The sequence below is a fragment of the Cornus florida genome, unplaced genomic scaffold (genome assembly GCF_030987335.1).
Source record: "Cornus florida cultivar Cherokee Brave unplaced genomic scaffold, ASM3098733v1 CherokeeBrave_3.0.0_Hap2_Chr01, whole genome shotgun sequence".
Taxonomy (NCBI): domain Eukaryota; kingdom Viridiplantae; phylum Streptophyta; class Magnoliopsida; order Cornales; family Cornaceae; genus Cornus; species Cornus florida.
This window is the reverse complement of record NW_026775571.1, coordinates 117,942,461-117,949,886: the sequence shown is the minus strand read 5'-3', so window position 1 is coordinate 117,949,886 and position 7,426 is coordinate 117,942,461. Positions and strand designations below refer to the sequence as shown.

The window sequence follows — 7,426 nt, the reverse complement described above, 5'->3', positions numbered from 1 at the left end:
ATTCAAATTTTGAGAAACAGAAGTGAAGCGATCACACTTTGATAGAGTCAAAGCAATCTAGGAGTGTTGTTTGATCTACCAGCAATCCGTCTACAGAGATCAAGAATAAGTCTGAGGTCAAGAGCTGTTGGGCGGGACGTCGCAAAGTCAGAAGATTGTTAGCTATTGGTGTTTAATAGAACGATAGGATGTGAGCCCAAGTCAAAGTCTATTGTACTTTGTTTCAAACATAGTGGATCGGTTTACTTTGGATTACACAGTTCACGAGATTTTATTCGCGCAAACAATTGGTCTATTTTACCAATTGAGATTTCCTTGCTTTACTTTATTTTATCTTGAATGAGATTAATTGATTAATTGCTAAAATAAGTAAATTTAGGTTTTTAAAATACAAAATTTTATACGCAAGTAATCTTCCGTTGCACAACTCACAACTTTATTTCAACACTTTAGCCTCAAATATCCAATTTAATATCATATGATACTAGCCAATGCCAGGAATTTGAATGACCACCCCATCTTCATTGACCCAAACGCGAACACGGTCACTCCTAAAATCCGAAGTCGCTGGATTTCCAACTGTCAACACGACTGCTTTCACGGTGTTATTTTCGCTCTCTATCTTTGCCACAGCAGCCTCTCCGGTTGTCCCCACCAGCTCCGGCCACGACTCTTTAACTGCAAAAAATTATTAATTAAAATTATTCACCATATCATGGCAAAAAATTAAACTGATCCAAAATTAAAGATAATTGGAGTACTTTTGATTAAACTGGTCTTATCGTGACACTGGGATGGCATTGTTCTATCTAAATCACTAATCTCTACTATATGAAGGTTGAAAAATGAGTTTATGAATATGGTGGGTATGGGTTTAAATAGGTGAAATGTGTACTGCCTTAATTTTAAAGCTTCCAAGTCATCATAGCCAATATCTTTGAACGTTGACATAAAACTCGATCCAGAGAATGAATCAAAACGGAAAATGCAAAGATAACCGGAAGGTGATTTTGTTTCACCGACACAGAGTAGTAGTAGTAGTGAGTGAGAAGGTAGGTTTTTGGTTCAGTTAAAAGTGAGGGAATGTTTCGTGCGTACGAGATTCATTGTGAGTGCTACAGTGTCCCGCTACAATAACTCCACCAAAAACCAAAAAGTAACATGACCTTCAAAAAGTGTCTGTTTATCAAGCGTTTAAATCTATAAACGAAACAAAATTTATCAAACATATTTATCCTCCAGATTTGTTTTAAAAAAAATAAACAATTATCAATAGGATCCGTAAAAAAAAAAATACTAAAATAAACAATTACCAATCTGAGCCCTAATTGCAGAAGTCTCTTCCCCTCTGAGAAAATTCATGTACCAAAGAGCAGAATTTTTTGGATGTCTGGCTAAGTTACTCTTGTAATCCACGTAAACGATGCCGAAACGAGTAAGATAACTATCAGCCCATTCAAAATTGTCCATCAGAGACCAAACAAAGTATGCCATTATGTTAACCTCATCATCACTGCAAAAAAAATCCAAGTCATATATATATATATATATATAAAGTACAAAAAATAGTAATAACTAAAACTATATGTTTCACAATTTTCAATATTAATTAATATTAAACTTTCTGTAATTTAATCATGAATAAGTTTTTTTTGGAGAACTTACTCTCTCACTTTTTTAAGCCCAAGAAGATGATCCTGAATGTACTTGGTCCTCGTCTTATCATCATTGCAGACATCTTGTATCGTTGTACCCTTTACTTCATCTTTGTCCATTATCCCTATGAATAAGACAACAAGATTCAAAAGTACGTATTTAATTAGTGTGTATATATATAATATCCTTTTTATTTCAAAATTATACAATATTAATCTTGCCAAATACTAGCTACGTATTTAAAATAAATAAATTTAAGACTTACCATTCTCTGTAATGTAAATGAGTGGATTGTTGTACTTATTCTTTATGTTTATCAAAACTTGTTCAAACCCTCCTGGGCAGGCATTAATCCATGAAGTAGCCTGCAACATCATCACATTTATTAATACTATAAGATAAGTACAAATTAAATGATGATTAATACTCTATCAATAAATGAAAACAGTAGCTTATATGCCATTAATTTCTGAAATTTACTACTCTTGAAAAAGTTGACTTTTTTTTTATTCTCGACCTCTCCCTTTTGAGGATAGGAGGAGGTTTAACTTGGATAATTTTTCTTTTGGTAGAGTTTGACTAAACATGAAGGCTTACCGTTTCACCAATCGATTTACCTCCCCATCGACCTACAAGCAATAATATATTATTGATCATTTTAATTTGTATGGAACTAATTACAAATATTAGAAGTTGAAATCTAAGAATTAGCTATAATTATTTCAGGACTGATTACTTGTGAGTAAAACATCAGAGAGTGGATGATAGACAAATGGTTCCACATAATCATTGTCAAAACCATTAAGAGGTGGCTGATATTTATTTTTGTCGAGTGCATAATATCCTGTATAGTAGTTTACTCCGATGAAATCATATGATTCTTTTAACAGCTTTTGCTGATCTTCGGTGAAAACTCGAAGATCTTTCACTCTCTCTATAACGCTATCTAGATATTTCCCATTTATGAATGGATTCATATACCTGAAAAAACAAAATGGAAGAATCAAACTTAGAACCTTCAATCCTACAAGTTTAGCTAGAGGAACTACAATGTTGCATAACGTTAAATGAAGCATGCATATTTAATTAATATATGGAAAATGATTCTCTGGCAGAACAACTTGCATAACGCTAGATATATTGCAATTGCATGGGCAAAGGACTGCAAAGCTTATAAAATATACTCACCATCCGAACATGAAATCGGTTTCTCTTTCCCCGGCCCCTGCATTGTCTTCATCATAAGACTCATAATAGCATGTCACGAGCACAATCCCCATCTTGCCCTTTTGAACTTTCTATAAACATTCAATATTACGTATTTAATTAATCACAACAGTTTTAATTTCGGACTGATATCAACATCGTCATATACATATAGTCTATATTTTTTGTTGATAGATTAATTTAATTGATACAGAAGATGCATGATGAAAACAAACTTGAATTAAGTGGATGGAAATTGACCTGATAATTCTTCTTGTACAAAGCTGCTGCATTTGCATGAGCAAGAAGAAAGTTATGTGTGACGTCATACATGTTCAATTTACTCTGCACATACCACGGATAAAGTCCACCCGGTGGGTGGGCACATAGTTGATGCCCAAAAACAGCATAGCTCCATGGTTCATTAAGTGTGACCCAATTCTTTACCCGATCGCCGAATTCCCGAAAGCATAGGTTTGCATAGTCACAAAAATCATCCCTGTTATATATATATATATATATATATATATATATATATATATATATGTTGATGATAGATCAACGTCTTAATTAGTTACAAAATTATAACAATTTCAGAAAAAAGAAAATATAATATTTTCTATCAAATATTTATCATACCCGCACTTGAGTCTTACTGTCTTAGTCATGTATATATATGCATGTGAATATGACATACCAACAACGAAGTTACGTCTTGAAGTGCGTATACATGTATGAAGCTAAAATCCAAATGTACGTATTGCAATTACCGGGAAAAAAGGTAATTCTATTGTTATTTAAAGACTCTACTGACTAATTTATCAGCAAGGTATCCTTAATTATCGAAAAAAAAAAAAAGAAAAGAAAAAAAAATTTATTAGCAAGGTAAATAGAAGAATCAATGGATATAAACTGAGCCACTTACACAATTTTTTCACTTGAAAAACCTCCGTACTCATCATGTAAGGCTTGAGGAAGATCCCAGTGGAAGAGAGTCACGTAAGGCGCTATACCTGTGCATATATATATATATATGTATGTATGTATATATGTATATTGAGATGAAAATTTAAAACTATGCAAGTTGATGCACAGATGGGAAGTTAAATTAAAATTAAAATACAAAGGAATTCAGGTTGATTCATGACCATTCTCTACGAGCTCGTTGATGACATTATTGTAGTATTCGATTCCTTCTCTGCTGACTCCACCACTTAGCTTTCCAGCTGATAAATAACCACAATACTAAACAATAGTTAAAATTATAATATAGATATCAAATTTTATATATGACATACTGAGACCAAGTATGAAATGCTTAGGATAACTCGATCAATGAGTCCTACCAAATGTAACAATGTCCTCTGGTTATGAAACACTCAAGTTTGGTCGAATTAATTTTCAGTTGCTGAATGGTCTAAAATTTTTAATCACTTGAATTCTTTATGATGGTCCTCAAATTCCACCCATAAATACATAAGAAAGAAAAGATGGACACTTACTTGGCAATATTCTAGACCATGAAAATGATATTCTGTAGGCATTAACACCCAGATTCTTTAACATATGCACGTCTTCCTACAACGTGGTTAGAGAAAAATTGGAAGTGAATGTTAAATCTTTTTGTACAATTATCTAATTCAAACTCAATTAATGTAAGTATTAAATGATTTAGTAAAGTTCAGACTAAATTTATGGCAGTATTTTCCGGTAAATTTTCTTAATTTACGGGGAAAAAAATGTAATGATTGGATTAACTAAATGACTTATATGGTGTAAAATGGTAACTTGAAAAGAAAGTCGTACCTTGTATCGATGAAAAGAGTCAACTGCCACATCCCCGTTACTACCGTCTGCAATCTTTTCTGTAATTTTTTTGATAAATATTGTCAAAGACGTGAAGATGGATCTCACATCCAATATCCTTAGCACAAGCTCAAATATATACATGAATATATAAATATAATGTCTCAACAATTAAAAAACAATTATGGTTGCGCATATATATATATATATGTTTGTGTGTGTGTGCGCGCGCGTGTGTTACACACATGCAAATCACAATTAATCATAACTTTGTAACTTAATTACCGAAAAAAAAAATATGTATAAAAGAAAAATTAATTCTTATTTTATATTTTGAATTTAAAGTGAATTCATCTCGTTGTGCCAGTTCAGCATTGTTAAAAGAAATATTAAATATATATCCATGTGTACCGATAATATAGTACTCCAGTCTAATAAACATTTATCATTTGCCTTTTAATAGAAAATGATTACTGCAGCTATATTGCATGGAAAGATGCTGGAAGAGCATGATTGTTTTTTAGGATCCATTGATTAATTAATTAAGGATCTTTTAGTTTGCAATCTAATGAAAGAAAAAAAAAAAAATGCCATTGCAAATTTTTTGATTATTTGGTTGTCATAGTAATAAGAGAGAATAAAAATATATATATTTCATAGAATATATTTATTTAATGGGAGAAGGGGAGCTTCTAGGTTTCTAGAGAAATAAGTCAGAACTGGTACGTCTCTAAGTCAGAACTGGTACGTCTTCAAGCTAGCTAGCTGGGTTTTTTTTTTTTTTTTTTCTTGGTTTAAAGGTAAGCTCTATAAAAATAAAAAAAGAATGTAGAAAGGAGAGAGCACACATAGTGCTACACAAGCACAAGGTCAAACCAAAATATAATCATAACAACAATAGCTAGCTGGGTTAATGTGGTGTTCTTGGCCATATTGGTGTTTTGTTTTTTGTTTTTTGTTTTTTGTTTTTTTGGTCTCCCGGGAAGGTCAAACAATTATATATATGTTTAGGTCTGTACTCCTTCACTAGCGCGCGCACAGATATATATATATATATATATGTGTATGTATGTGTATAGGTGATTTTTAATGGGAGCTAGGAGAGAGAGACCAGGGAATTCATGTGTAAAAGTGTCCCAGATACTAGGGCCTCTGCCACCTTGATTTACTGCGCCTTCAATATGAAAGAAAAGCAAACGAAATAATTTAAAAAATATAAGACGCGCAGTACAGCACAATGCAGATGCATGCATATATAGGTTAACGTACGTATGACTTTGGAAATTAATTAGTAAGCTTTTATATATTTAAGTTATATACATGAACTAAAATTAAGTAGAATAATTGCTATAAAATTAAAGGTGGAGCAATGTACGTGCATGCAATAGTACCTGATATGAAGCTGATCCTAATCAAAAGATAAAATCGTCAGGAAAATCGCTACGTTTGATTTCCTCTGTTTCTTCAGTTGTGGTTGCGGTTGTGGAACTGGTACACATAGCGAGAACAGGACGACGGACATTGGTGGTTGAGTATCTCATAATTTGAGGCTTCATATAAGTGCTCCTCCTAGTAGTCAGGACAGGGCGGGTACTGGTACTGACGGAATATCCCATAACGGAAGGACTAGCTGAACTCCTCCTCCCCGGAGTAGTCGGGAGAAGGTGGCGGGTGGTGGTGGATGATCTCGTGACAGAATGGCAATTGAAATTAGTGGGAAAAGCAGTAGTAGTGAGGGCAGGGCAGATGGCATGAGTATTGGAAAAGATTGCCATGGTCGAGTACTCTACCTTGATCGATATACAGATTTTGTTTCAAATTTGATGCACCAAAGCTTCGCCCTCACGTTGGTTTATATAGTGCATGCAAGGAGCGTTGCCTTCCTCATTAATGACTCCATTTCCTCATGTGATAGCCTTCATTAGGAGGGAGGACCACCGCATACAACCTGAAAACACCTACCCGTGCATTTTTCCACACTAAAAATAATTATTCTCACGGTTTTATAACTTTGTCGTGAACTCCATTAAACGCACCTATACTATTTTTATCTTAGGTCATTGCCTAAATAGCCTACAGGTTTAGCCCGCTCTGCTCAAAGGAAAGGTGAGGTGTTTAAGTTGCATAATTTTGTGACTCACAATTTTTAATGTGGACAAATTTTATTAAGGGAGGCAATTCGTATTCACTGGTCGTAATCATATCGTCTCAATTTAAGGGTATTATACTAAACAGCTCAATTCAAATACGACCGGTTTAATAATCGTGTCAAAAACTCTCAATACTAACCCGATCTGTTTATTAAACGGGTTACACGTATAACTCGTTTAATGACCTATTTACAAAAAACAAAAAATTATATTATTTAAATTATCAATAATACTCATTAAAATAATATATACTAAAAAATATATAAATTTTAATCAACCAAATTACTAAATAATTTCTAGTTTACAAAAAATTAAATTATAAGACACAAGTTTATATAGTAATTTTAGAATTTAAATAGAAATTTATTTACGGTATATATAGTTAAACATGTATAAACTGGTTACACATGTTGAATCCTTCAACCCAAATACGACACGAATAATTAAACAGATTAATCGTGTTAACCTGTTTATGAGTCAAATTCGTTTAAAATCGACTCAAATTCGTTTAACTCATGTCGTGTTTGGGTCATGTCAACTTTTGCCACTTCTAAATTTTATATAACTGAGTGAGTATTAATTATGTAAGTACTCACATAGAAAAACAA

The 7,426-nt window shown here is 32.9% G+C and overlaps 1 pseudogene; it reads right to left on the bottom strand.

Moving 5' to 3' along the window:
- Positions 1-407: 407 nt before the first annotated feature.
- LOC132281680 (beta-glucosidase 12-like) lies at positions 408-6,474 on the bottom strand (annotated as a pseudogene).
- Between the last annotated feature and the right edge of the window lie 952 nt (positions 6,475-7,426).